We start from the raw sequence: 14,118 nt of genomic DNA, 5'->3' as shown, positions 1-14,118 counted from the left end.
GCCAAAATGCTGGAGGGTCAGTATCCCTGAAGTACCCCTCATCCGGTGTCCAACAGGAGTTGGTGTGTAAGTGCCCCAGCTCCCTTACCTGACAGGTGGAGTAACTCTGAAGTGGGTATATCTCCAGAGATCCCCTGCAGAATTGAATTCCATTTGCCCATAATGGTAACTGGCTTCATGATACTCTTTTTAACTGGCTTCCCTCCCTTCCCTGTCTCATCCACCTACTCCCCTACTATTGTCTTCTGCATCTCTTAAATAAACTATTTTCACTTGGATCCATGTCCAGGGTCTGCTTCTGGGGAACTCAAATTAAGACCAATGGATAATACCAAGGGTTGGTAAAGATAAGGGGAAATGATGGGAGAAAGAGTAGGGCAGTGGTAATTCTGCAAACCTGTCATTCTTGGCAAAGCAAGTCCTTACAAAATTCTAATGTAGGACGATAAGGGGACGTGTATGAGGATGTCCACTGTGGCACTATTTATAGTAGTGGGAAATTGTGTGCAATCTAGGTGTCCTTGACTAGGATAATGGATAAATAAAATGTGAAGGATGTAAACAGTGACTACATGTATGGCCGCTACCTTTGGAAACATGACTGGATATTAACAACAGTGATGGGGTGGTGGGAGGGAATGTACAAAAATTGATGAGTAACATTAAACATACATTCAGAACATTATCTGTTTTTATAAAAAGCATATACAGGCTGGGTGCAATGGCTCACACTTGTAATCCCAGTACTTTGGGAGGCCAAGGCATGAGGTTCAGTTGAGTCCCAGAATTCAAGAGTAGCCTGGGCAATATAGCAAGACCCCATCTCTATTTTTTTTTTTTTTTTAAGTTATCTATGCCATACCACACTGAACACATCTGATCCTGTCTGACCTTGGAAGCTAAGCAGGATCAAGCCTGGTTAGTACTTGGATGGGAGACCCCTTTAAAACAGCACTGTAGGCTAAAGAGAAGGAAAAAAGGCCCATGCAGGCACATATACCAAAATCATAAGAGTAGGGTCATTGTCTTTCCCATTCATGGTTCTTCCCCCCTTCCCCACCAGGGGACATTTTACAAATGTCTGGAGACATTTTGTTGTCACAACTGGGGAGGAGGACGCTATAGACAACTAGTGGGTAGAGCCCAGGAATCCTGTTAAACATCCTATCATTCACAGGACAGTCCCCCACAACAATTACGTGGCCCAAATGTCAATAGTGCCAAGTTAAGAACCCCTGCATCCCCCAGCCCCCAGGACAGCATTGCTGAATGAATTATGAATGAATGAATGAATGAATGAATGAAGAAATGAGTGAAGAAATGACGGTAGCCCCGATCAGCTGGTAGAACGGGAATAGAGAGACACAGTATGATTCTTGTACATTTTGGAGATTTTGGAGGTGTGTTACACAGAATTTAGGGTGATAGCCCCTGTGTTTTCAGGAGAGGGTGTGTTCTGCCCTTGCCTGGAGCTGGGCACAATCCCATCCACTTGGGACCTCAGTCACCCTCCAGCCTGACTCCTCACCTCTCCAGACCACCTCCCCCAGTCTGGGAGTCCTCTGAGCTGCCCGGAAGCCAGGGTGGTTCCTTCGGGCGGGGAACTTTGCATGGCCAGGGTAGTTCCTTTGGTCGGGGAACTTTGCATGGCCACGGTGGTTCCTTCGAGAGAGGAACTTTGCGTGGCGTCTGAATGGAGCAGGCCTGCGGAAGGGAAACCGCTGACCACAGACGGGCCTGGAAGTCTCGGGCCGCGGCGCTGGGGGGGCCGGGCCAGAAGGGAGGGGTCGGAGTGGTGGGGGAAAGGGATCACGATGCTTCCGGGGTAGGGTAAGGCCTTTCCAGCGTGGGGTTGGAATCTTTGAAGACTGTAGCAGGAATCCTTTGATAGGTGGGGTTAGGATCTCTGAAGGGCGGGGTTGGAGTCTTTGGACCGGCGGGATAGACCCCTGGGGATTAAAACTCTTAGGCGGCGGCAGGTTGGGATCGCGCAGGAGCAGGAGCGGTATTGGAACCCTGGGGTTAGTGTTCTAAATCTTTAAGGCAGGGTTAGAATTCACTGAAGTGAGAGTTCGGATCTTTCCATTGGGCAGATTAGAATCTTTGGGGACAAGTTTAGTTTAAAAATCCTTTGGCGGGGCGGAGTTAGGATCTTGGGAGCATGGGAGCGGGTGCTGGGGTTCTTAGACGAGAGGGTTCGAATCCCCAGGGGTGGCATTTGGGATCCTTCGGAGACTGCGGTAGGACGCTGGGCGGTGGGATGGGGAGGTGTTAGGGAGAGTAGAGCGGAAGGAATGGAGGTTAACATCCTTGGTGGACGCGTTAGAAGCCTCCGATGGATGATGCTAATTTTTTTTGTTTTTTCTCTTGGTGGCGGGTTTGGGATCCTGCTTGCAGGAGACGGAGGTTATGACCCTTGGGGAGCAGGTTAGGATCCTGGGGTGGCTTCTGAGTCTTCGGGGCGGCGTTAGGACACTTGGGGCGGAGTTAGCATCGCTCAGGGCGCGGCTAAAGCGCCCAGATGGCCTGCGGGCACCACCGCTTCCCTGGTCCCAGTCCGGGAGCACGTCGGAGGCTTAGAGGCGAGTGGGAAGGGACCCAGACAGTGCAGGGCGAGACACGCCCGCGGCACCAAAGCCCCTGCGAGCGCCGCCCCCGCCTCTAGTTCTAGAAAGTCAGTTTCCCAGCACTGGCACCCCGGAACCTCGGGGGCTGCCGAGCTGGGGGGGCGCTCGAGCTGCGAGGATCCGGGCTGCCCGCGAGACCAGGAGCGGGCGCCCAGGTGAGTGCCGCGCACAGGGGACCGGGAATATCCGGCCCGCGAGGGGTCCCAGGCGGCGGAGGGAGTCTAGGGGAGTGGGGAGGGCTGGTTACGGGTGCTGCTGAGGGCAGCGAGGAGAGACGGGAACGTCGGGGGAGCCGCGGGTAGCCTGTGGGATGAGGGGTCGACAGCCAGGGGAGGGTGCCCAGGAGAGGGGCGGCACTGCTGCGGACTGCTGGATGCCAGGGGGAGGGGAGGTTCGGCCCGTGCAGTGACTCTATCCACCACTTCTCTGGGCTGTCCAGGTTCCCCTTCTGCTGCGGGGTTGGCGAAGGCGGGGGGGGGGGGGGGGGTTTTTTTTTATTTTAAAAAAAAAAAAAAAGAAGAAGGAAGGGATGGGGCTTCACAGAGCCTGGGAGGGGAAGGCCCTTACGGTTCCCGGTGGGGGCCGGGTCACGCCGAGTTGGCAGCCGGCTTGGGGAAGGGGGCAGTTGGGCGGAGGCCTGACGTGTGAGCCACACCCAGGCCGGCTGCAGCTGGTCGGCTCTCTGCCCCTCCTCCCACAGCAGGTCTAGGTCAAACCCCTAAACCTCCTGGCCCGACTGCTGCATGCCCTGACACTTTCCTCTTTGTTGGACGAATTCTCCCTCTCAGGATTCGTTTCCTCATCTGTAAGCCGGAGCTATGAAGTCTTTCTTGCAAGGATGCAGGAAATTGGAGTATGTGAGAGGTGGTGCCTGTGAGAGACAGTTAGGCTAGTGGGTAGGGGAGGGGGCTTCTAGAGGCAAACTGCCTGTTGGGCCTGGGGTAGAGGATTTGGCCTTTCTTTGCTTCTGTTTTCACAACTGTAGGATGGGGAGAGTAATAGTACCTCCTTCACAGGGTTGTTTAGAGGATTAATTGGATACTGAAGGAGCCGGGTAGGGTGACTCACTCCTGTAATCTCAGCTTTTTGGGAGGCTGAGGCAGGTGGATCTCTTGAGGTCAAGAGTTTGAGACCAGCCTGGCTAACATGGTGAAACCTCGTCTGTACTAAAAGTACAAAACTTAGCCAGGCGTGGTGGCACATGCCTGTAATCCCAGCTACTCTGGAGGCTGAGGCACCAGAATCACTTGAACCTGGGAGGCGGAGGTTGCTGTGAGCTGAGATCGTGCGGCTGCACTCCAGCCTGGGCGACAGAGAAAGACTCTGTCTCAAAAAAAAAAAAAGAAAAAAAGAAAGAGAGAGAGAGAGAGAGACAGAAAGAAAGAAAGAAAGAAAGAAAGAAAGAAAAGAAAAGACAAGGTACTGAAGGAAAGCTCTGAGAGTACTGTCTGACAGTACACAGGCTTAATGTATCTTAACATTGCCCTAGCTAGACACATGGCCCCCGCATTCTCAGACTTCAGCCTACATCAGCATCACCTGGACTGCTTGTGAAAACACAGATTGCTGGGCCGAATCCTAGAGTTTCTGATTCAGTAACTCTGTGCAGGACACTAGAGAACTTCCATCCCTGGTGATGCTGCTGCTGCTGATCCAAGGATGGCACTTTGAAAACCACTGGGGTAGCCTATGCCTGGCACAGAAAAAGGCCTCAATACATATCAGTTGCCTTATCCCACGGTTTTTTCTTTATGGTCCTTTTTTTTTAGGGGAGGGGGTGACAGGTTGAAATACAGAAAAGTGAAGAGAATAATATATTAAATATCCCAAGAATCCACCATCCAGAATTAACAAATGATAGCATTTTGTTGTGTTTGCTTCAGATTTTAAAAAATTAATTTACTAAAAGTAACAGAAAAATTTGAAGTCTCCCCACCTTGTGTCACTCTCAGTCCTGTTTCTATCACTCCCCAGGGGGCAACCGCTGTCGTGATTACAGTCCTTCCAGGCTGTGCCTTTAAAAATGGATTGTGTATAAATGTATGCATAAACAGCACATATTATTGTTTTGTGTGCTTTAAAAATGCTATCTATGCGGTGGCTCATGCCTGTAATCTCAGCTGCTCGGGAGGCTGAAGCAGGAGAATGGCTTGAACCCGGGGAAGCGGAGGTTGCAGTGAGCTGAGATCGCGCCATTGCACTCCAGCCTGGGCAGCAAATGCGAAACTTCATCTCAAAAAAAAAAAAAAAAGCTATCTAACTGTGAGACTTTTCTGCAATTCTGAGAAAGGGGATAGCAGAGGAGCATATTTGCCCCTTCTTATCATTAAGTTGTCAAAATCTATCCAGGATGAGAAATAGAAAACAGAGGCCTCATTCATTCCTTCCAGCTGCTGTGGAGTATCCCAGCAGGTGACCACTCTACAGTATTTCCCATTCCCCTGTGGGTAAATACTCCAGTTGTTCCTAGGTGTACACTACAATGAACAATATTGCCAGGAGCATCCTGGATATGTAGCTTTCGGCCCATGTACAGGTGTTTCTTGAGGAAAACACCAAAAGGATGGATGGCTCCCCAGAGAGGGCACCTGTCACCCTCCCCTTTGTGCGACAGGAGTACCGAAGCCCGAAGGCTTACTCAGGGACTCTGGGGCAGAGAAGAGAAAAGAATATTGCTCTGCTGACCTCCCAGCTGTCCCTGGATCAATGGCCCTTCTTCCAGGCCTCATGTTCTCTGCTGTAAGGCGCTTCACTTGCCTGACTCACTGTGCCTGGCACTTAGTAAGTGTTCAAGAAAATGGAAGCATGAATCTTTTGAGGGAACAATAACAATATTTTCATATATCTTTATGTAGTCTTTTCTATGCACTTTTAAATTAACATAATTAGTATAATGCTACACATAGATTATATTTATCTTATTTGCTTTGTATTACATTGTAGCATTTTCCAGGTCATTAAAATGTTCTTAAATTTTTAGTGGCTGCATAATATTCCACTGTTTGCCTGTATTAAAATTTGCTTAACGTTTCTAACAGAGCAATCTTTTTTTTTTTTTGAAACAGAGTCTCGCTCTGTTCCCCAGGCTGGAGTGCAGTGGCACGATCTTGGCTCACTACAAGCTCCACCTCCTGGGTTCACGCCATTCTCCTGCCTCAGCCTCCTGAGTAGCTGGGACTAAAGGCGTCCGCCACCGCGCCCGGCTAATTTTTTGTATTTTTAGTAGAGACGGGGTTTCACCATGGTAGCCAGGATAGTCTCGATCTCCTGACCTCATGATCTACCTGTCTCAGTCTCCCAAAGTGCTGGGATTACAGGTGTGAGCCACTGAGCCCGGCCAGCAATCTTTTATACAGTTTGAAATTTTTAGAAATATTTTAATTGAGGTGAAATTCACATAACTTTATAAAATTAACTATATGATTTTTAAGTGAACAATTCAGTGGCATTTGGTATATTCACAACATTGTACAAGCACCTCTCAGTAGCTCCTAAACATTTCCATCACTCCTGAAAAAGGAAACTTCGTGCCCATTAAGCAATTACCCCCATTCCCCCATCCCCTTGGCGACCACCAATCTGCTTTTTGTCTCTACGGATTAATTTATTCAATACATTTAATATAAATCGAAGCATACTATGTGACTTTCTGTGTCTAGCTTCTTTCACTTAACATAATGTTTTCCAAGATTCATCCACATCGTGGCAACTATTAGTACTTTATTCCTTTTGTGGCCAAATAATATTCCATTGTATGAATATTCCACAATTTATCGACCCATTTAACTGCAGATGGAAATTCGGGCTGTTTCCACATTTTGACTGTTGCGAATAACACTGCTATGAGCATGCATGTGCATGCGTGTATTTGTTTGAGCACCTGTTTTCAATTCCCTTGGGTATATACCTAGAAGTAGAGTTACTGGTTCATATAAAAGTTCTATCTTTAACTTTTTGAGGAACTGCTATGCTGTTTTCCACCATTTTACATCCCCACCAGTAACATACACGGGTTTCAATTGGCTTCACATCCTTGCCAATGCCTACTATATTTATTATTATTATTATTATTATTATTACCATTCTAATGGGTACAGAAAGCATGAATCTTAAACTCATTCAAACCAGGCTGCCCTCTGGGGGTTCTTACCCCTAGGAAGTAAGGAGAAAGTTGTCTACACTCTAAGGACTAGCCAGGGCTTGGACTTTAAACTCTCCTAGAAAGTAAATTCTACAAGAGCACAAACATATTTGTCCTATAAACCACTGTATTTTCTAACACCTGGCACCTGACACATAGTAGGGCCTCAAAAAAACACTGAAGGGGCAAACATAATGAATGTTGGACAACCTCCTCCCTGCCTTGCCTGAGATATTTCAGCTGCTCTCCCCCAACACCCCTCCACCCACAGTGATTATTTTTAATTAGTTGCTAACATTTAAATTCAGGAGAGCTCACATAATCTGGATTTTTGTCTCCTAAAAAATTAGAAGAGTTAGCAGCCCTGAGACTAGAACCCACGACTCCAGTTCTCCTCAGACAACCTCAGCGGAGCCGGGGACTGCCCTGGGCTATCCAGCTTGCACGGCCCTTGCCAGGCCCACTTACCTCATGCGCAGAACCCTCCAGGTCCCTACAGTCATTTGAGTTTTCAAACCCCACCCTTTGGGTCATGACGAGGCTTCCTTTTTTAAAGAAAAGGAACATGAAGGGCTGGGCGTGGTGGCTTACTCCTGTAATCCCAGCATTTTGGGAGGTCGAGACAGGCAGATCATCTGAGCTCAAGAGTTTGAGACCAGCCTGGGTAACATGGCAAAACCCTGTCTCTACAAAAAATACAAAAATTAGCTGGTTGTGGTGGCACATGGCTGTAGTCCCAGCTACTTAGGAGGCTGAGGTGGGAGGATCGCCTGAGCCCAGAAGTTGAAGGTTGCAGTGTTCTAAGATTGCACCACTGCACTCCAGCCTGGGTGACAGAGCAAGACCCTGTTTCATAAAAAGAAAAGAAAAGAAAAGGAATGTGAAGCCTAGAGAGGGTAAGTGACTTTCCCAAAGTCACACAGCAATTTAATGGCACAATCTCTCTCAGCCTCTGTCTTTCTTTCTTCTTTTTTTTTTTTTTTTTTTTTTTTAGTTTAGTTTTCTTTATCTATACAAGTCATCAAGCAATCAGCTTCTGCCTTTCTAAATAAACCCCAACCACATATCGGTCCCCACCCCATTTTTCCAGTTTCCTCCCCCACAGGACTGGGAGTTTGAATGTGCTTTCAGAGGAGTGGGTAATGATGCAGAAGCAGCCTGTGCTTGAGTGTAAATGTGCCCTGGTCTTGGCCCCTGGTTGTGGTCCCACAGCTCTGGATGGCACTGTGCTAGGACGTGCACTCCTGACTCTCCCCTTGAGTCACCTCCCTGAGTTCCAGGCATCACCCTGAAATCCTTTGGCCCAGGAGATATAAGTGCAGCCAAGAGAACAGGAGTCCCCGCCTCATCTCTACCAGAGAAATGAAGAACAGTCAATACAGCACAGTAGATGACCCCGAGTCTGAGTGCCAGCTCTGCCAAAGACAGGTTGTGATGCACTGGGCAAATCTCTTCCCTTTCTGAGCCTCAGTTTCCACATCCAAAAAAAAATGGAACTGAGGCCAGGCGCGGTGTAATCCCAGGACTTTGGGAGGATGAGGCAGGTGGATCACCTGAGGTCAGGAGTTCGAGACCAGCCTGGCCAACATGGTGAAACCCCGTCTCTACTAAAAATGCAAAAATTAGCTGGGCATGGTGGTGAGTGCCTGTAATCTCAGCTACTCAGAAGGCTGAGGCAGGAGAATGGCATGAACCCGGGAGGCGGGGTTGTAGTGAGCCAAGATCATGCCATTGCACTCCAGCCCGGGCCAACAACAGCAATACTCCGTCTCAAAAAAAAAAAAAAAAAGAGGAACTGAGAAGGATACTACTCATGATTCCTGCAGCATGATTCCTTTTATGTCAAAACACACAGACACACAGACACACACACACACATACACACACCCCCACACCCACTAGTCCATCATAGCATATATGTCTTAGTTTGAGTTTCTCCAGAAGCAGACCCTAGGCAAGGTTTCAAACGCAAATTGTTTGTTTGAGAGCTGATTCCAGAGACCCTTCTAGGGGAGTAAGGAAGTGAGGCAGGGAACGGAAGGCGGTCAGTAAAGGTGTCTTCTCAGTCCAGTTACCACTGCAGGCACCTGGAGCTCACTCCCACTGAGGAGCTGTGGGAGCCAGGGTAGAACAGGCTCGAGCGGCGAGGGAACCGGGGTATTTGTCCACCCACTCCTGTCTTTAGTTGAAAACTACTCCTGGCGGTGTGATAATTCTCTAGCACTTTCGGCTTGCCAAGCTCACAGGCAGAGCAGGCACCCAGTAGCCACAGAGAAACCTCTGAAGGTGCCGGCAGCTGGAAGTCCAGCCAGAATGTGCGGAAATGGTAAAGGGCAGAGTGATAGAGGCAGAGCACTGACAGCCTCTGCTTCAACATACATATGTGTAAATGCAGAGGCAGAGGCCGAGGTCAAATGCTGGCAGAGGCTAGCTGGGTCGGGGAAGAGGTGGCCATGGAAGGCTTAGAGAATTAGTAATCCAAGAGTGTCCTAAATGTATCTGTAATGTTTTAATCTTCCTTCCCTTCTTGCTTTTTCTTCCTTCCTTCCCTCCTTCCTTCCTTCCTTCCTTCCTTCCTTCCTTCCTTCCTTCCTTCCTTTCTTTCTTTTCTTTCTTTCTTTCTTTTCTTTCTCCTTTCTTTCTTTCTTTCTCTCTTTCTTTCTTTCTTCTCTTTCTTTACCTTCCTTCCTTCACCCTCCTCCTCCTTCTCCTCCTCCTCCTCTTCCTCCTCTTCCTCCTCCTCCTTTTTCTTCTTCTTTCTCTCTTCTTTCCCTTCCTTCCTCCTCCTCCTCCTTCTTCTTCTTTTCTTTGCTTCTATTTTCTTTCTTTCTTTCTCTCTTTCTTTCTTTCCTTCCTTCCTTCCTCCCTCCCTCCCTCCCTCCCTCCCTCCCTCCCTCCCTCCCTCCTTTCTTTCTTTCTTTCTTTCTTTCTTTCTTTCTTTCTTTCTTTCTTTCTTTCTTTCTTTCTTTCTTTTCTTCTCTCTCTCTTTCTTTTTCTTTTTGAGACAGGGTCTCACCCTGTCTCCCAGGCTGGAGTGCAGTGACGCTATCATGGCTCATGCAGACTCAACCTCCTGTGCTCAAGCGATCCTCCCACCTCAGCCTCCTGAGTAGCTGGGATCACAGGCACATGCCATCACACCCAGCTAATTAAAAAAAATCTTGTAGAGATGGGGTCTTGCCATGTTGCCCAGGCTAGTTTTAAATTCCTTGGCTCAAACGATCCTCCTGTTTTGACCTCTCAGAGTGCTGGTATTACGGATGTGAGCCACCATGCTTGGCCTGTAATGGTTTAATTTTTTTTTTTTTTTTTTGAGACGGAGTCTCGCACTGTCACCCAGACTGGAGTGCAGTGACACGATCTCCGCTCACTGCAAGCTCTGCCTCCCGGGTTCACGCCATTCTCCTGCCTCAGCCTCCTGTGTAGCTGGGACTACAGGCGCCTGCCAACATGCCCGGCTAATTTTTTGTATTTTTAGTAGAGATGGAGTCTCACCGTGTTAGCCAGGATGGTCTCGATCTCCTGACGTCGTGATCCGCCCACCTCGGCCTCCCAAAGTGTGGGATTACAGGCGTGAGCCCCTGCACCTGGCCAGTGGTTTAATTTTTAACAAGAAGGATGCACTAATGTTTTACTAGGTGATAAAAGGTCATTTTAAAAACAAAATACATACCCTTCAAAAACGACAGAAACTGAGACCTGGAGCTTTGTCAATTATTAAAAAAAAAAAAAAAGTAAAAGGGTCAGCACATGTGTTACTGTGGCTTTGAGGATTCCATTTGTGGAGGACAGGTTTGGGGGCAGCTGACCTCTCAGTACCACAGCAGGTTAAAGTGAAAAGTGGCCCTGGTGGTGAACTGGCCACTGTGTCCTCTCTGGAAGAGGAAACTTCCACTGAGTAGCAGCCAAGGAAAGACTGCTTCTCTCCTAGCAGAAGCGAGCAAATGTGCATCACCCTTCTCAGTTTAAACATATATTTATAGCTATTGGTTTTCTTTTTGTTTGTTTGTTTTTGTTTTGAGATAGGGTTTCACTCTGTTGCACAGTCTGGAGTGCAGTGGCACAATCTTGGCTCACTGCAACCTCTGCCTCTCGAGTTCAAGCAATTCTCCTGCCTCAGGCTCCCAAGTAGCTGGGATTACAGGCGCCCACTACCACACACAGCTAATTTTTGTATTTTTGCTAGAGACAGGGTTTCACCATGTTGGCCAGCCAGTCTCGAACTCCTGACCTCAGGCGATCCACCCGCCTTAGCTTCCCAAAGTGCTGGGATTACAGGCATGAGCCGTTGCACCTGGCCTATTTATAGCTATTGTTTAGACAGGAAATCTGGGGGCATCCAGCAGGCTAAAGGGGACTTCATTCAATAAGAATTTATTGAGCACATGCTGTGTTCCAGTTTTGCATACTGGGGATATAGCGGTGAACACAACAAAGTCCTTACTGTCATATCTCACATCCTAATGGTCAGATGGATAATAAACAAATCAACAGGTAATACATTAGGTGTGTTAGTCCAGGTCCTTTTTTATTTTTTATTTTCTTTTTATTTTATTTATTTTTTTATACTTAACTTCAGCATACCCTGAGATGGTTCAAGTCCTTTGAGAAGCAGACCCCCATAGCATTAAATGTGCAAGACATTTATTGGAGGAAATGGCTATGATAGAAAATGGGAAGAAACCAGAAGACAGGAGAGCCATCAGATATTGAGGCACCTCTGGCCACGAATGAAAAAGAAAAGGAAGGAAAACAGGAAGGAAGAAGAAAGGAATAAAAGGAGGACGTGTCTTGGACTGCCGTGCCATTTTTTTTTTTTTCTGTTTTTGCTTTATTTTGGTTTTTTTTGTGAGACAGAGTCTCACTGTCGCCCAGGCTGGAGTGCACTGGCACAGTCTTGGCTCACTGCAACCTCCACCTCCCGAGTTCAAGCAATTCTCCTGCCTCAGCCTCCTGAGTAACTAGGATTACAGGCATGAACCACCATGCCTGGCTAATTTTTGTATTTTTAGTAAAGACAGGGTTTCACCATGTTGGCCAGGCTGGTCTTGAACTCCTGACCTTGTGATCCGCCCGCCTCTGCCTCCCAAAGTGCTGGGATTACAAGCATGAGCCACCGTGCCCGGCTGCCATGCCATTCTAAGGAACGTTTGTCAAGGCTGTTAAGGAGCCTTTGGCCAAAGTCTCTTGACAGAGGTGCCCCAGAAATGGGCAGGCTTCAGTCTCCCTGCCACACTCAGTCATTGGCTGGGAGCAGCCCTTGACAGCAGTGATGCAGCCCATGAGAGCAGCTCTGAAGCACAGCAGCTGAGCTGCTGATCAATTTCTCCAATTGTACTCCTGCAGTTGGAGATCTGAGAGGTGCATCCTCATGACCACCATGTTTAAGAGGTGGTCAGGGGTAAGAAGACTATAGCTGGGAACAGGCTAGACAGTGATGGCACGCGCCACCATGCCCGGCTAATTTTTGTATTTTTAGTAGAGTAGGGTTTCACCATGTTGGTCAGGCTAGTCTCCAACTCCCGACCTCAGGTGATCTGCCCGCCTCAGCCTCCCCAAGTGTTGGGATTACAGCTGTGAGCCACAGTGCTCAGAATGACTTACATTTTAAAAGGCTCACTTATTTGTAAAAGGCAGAATAAGGATTCAAACCCAGCTCCATCTGACTTCAAATCTCATGCTCTATTTTCAAACTGCCCTGCCTCCTGCCTACCTTGGAGAGAAAATCATTCCAAGGAGGTTCACAGTTGCTCTGGAATTCTGAAATTGACCAAGGGATCCAAAAGTAACATTGAACATGCTATGAGTTTCATATGTGGTTGAACAAGTGGTTGAAACACATGCATCTCAGAGCCAACCCTATGGCTGAGCCAGGCAAATGACCAAAGGCCCTGAGTTCTCCTTCAGTATGTTGCTCTGTCGCTTGCCATCATGTGAGCCAGGGCCCACACAGCTTCTTGGGGCTGTTACTCCACTTGTCCAATGAAAATGCTGATCTCCCAAGTTCCTTCCTGCTTGCAAAATGAAAGTTTTGAGCTCTGTGAGAAAGAAGCTGAGGCTCAGTAAAGGGAAGAGGTGAGAAGTCAGGAGTGACCCCTAACTGTTTATTAGGGACAATAGTCACTCAGGGATAAAGACAGTTCATTCAGAAGACAGTCAGGGAACCTGAGGAGAGGGAGCTGCTTGACTCTGCACCCCTAAGGCACTGCTCAGGAAGTTGACTCCTGTTGGGGAAATACTTTTTTCCCACCCCCATGGCTGAGCTGTTCTGAGAAGAGAAAGTTCCTGTAACTGAACAGCCTTAAGCCCTGGGCCCCCAGCGGTCTACCTTCTTGAGAGTTCTGTTTGGGTTCCTCATTCTCACCTTCCCCTTCATTGCCCACAGCCTCTAGGGCTGACCTCAGTGGATGATGAGAGGCAGGAGAGCTGAGTGCCAGTTGGACCTGCCACTGACTAGCCAGGGGACCCACTATCCCATGGGCTTCCATTTCCCTATCTGAAAAATAACTTCATAATTCTGCTCTGTTGACTTTAGCCAAGTATGATGAGGCCCACAGAGAGTAGAACATAATACATCCATTCCACAAATGTGTATGGAGGGCCTATTAGATACCAGGCGCTTCTTTTTTTGAGACAGTCTTGCTCTGTAGCCCAGGCTGAAGTGCAGTGGCATGACTACAGCTCATTGCAGCCTCAACCTCCCAGGCTCAAGTGATCCTCCCACCTCAGCCTCCCAAGTAGCTGGGACTACAGGCACATGCTGCCATGCCCAGCTAATTTTTTTTTTTTTTTTTTTTTTTTTTGGCAGACACAGGGTCTTTCTATGTTGTCAGGACTGGCCTCGTGCTCCTGGGCTCAAAGCAATTCTCCCACCTCAGCTTCCCAAAGTGCTGGGATTACAGGCATGAGCGCCTGCACCCAGCCTCTATAACCAGGCCCTTTTAAGGCATGGCTGCAGTGCCATCAGCTTAATGAGGTCCGTATTCCTCCCATCCTCACCTACTCTAATAGGTTAGTACCATCTTACCTTCTCTTCTACCAAAACCTGGTATCAGGGAGGTCTTTGCCATCAGTCATTTACACTTAAGTGTGAATCACAATCCCTTATAAGAAATCCCTCTGCACTCTTTGGGCAAGACTCTTTGATGTTTAAGGGGGAATAAATCCAACTCAAAACTGGCTCAAGCAGAAGGAGGTTACTGGAAAATCCCTGAGATATCAGCTTCAGGCAAGGCTTTCTTGACTTTGCCGTGCTGCTGCAGGCCTTTTTTTCCAGCTAGAAACCAAAGGCTGGCTCTTGTTGGCCAGAATTGAATCACATGCCCATCTCTGCTTCTTTCTTTCTTTCTT

The 14,118-nt window shown here is 48.1% G+C and overlaps 1 protein-coding gene across 1 annotated transcript in view; it reads left to right on the top strand.

Annotated features, from left to right (window-relative positions):
* The first annotated feature begins 2,489 nt into the window (after nt 1-2,489).
* The window catches only part of HCK (HCK proto-oncogene, Src family tyrosine kinase), a 49,442-nt gene continuing 37,813 nt past the window's right edge, over nt 2,490-14,118 (top strand). The window contains exon 1 of the mRNA XM_025399175.1: nt 2,490-2,782. The gene's annotated coding sequence lies outside the window, so the exon portion shown is untranslated. The remainder of the gene's footprint in view (nt 2,783-14,118) is intronic.

Source organism: Theropithecus gelada, chromosome 10, assembly GCF_003255815.1.
Source record: "Theropithecus gelada isolate Dixy chromosome 10, Tgel_1.0, whole genome shotgun sequence".
NCBI lineage: Eukaryota > Metazoa > Chordata > Mammalia > Primates > Cercopithecidae > Theropithecus > Theropithecus gelada.
The sequence above is the reverse complement of the archived record's forward strand: the minus strand, read 5'-3'. Positions and strand labels throughout refer to the sequence as shown.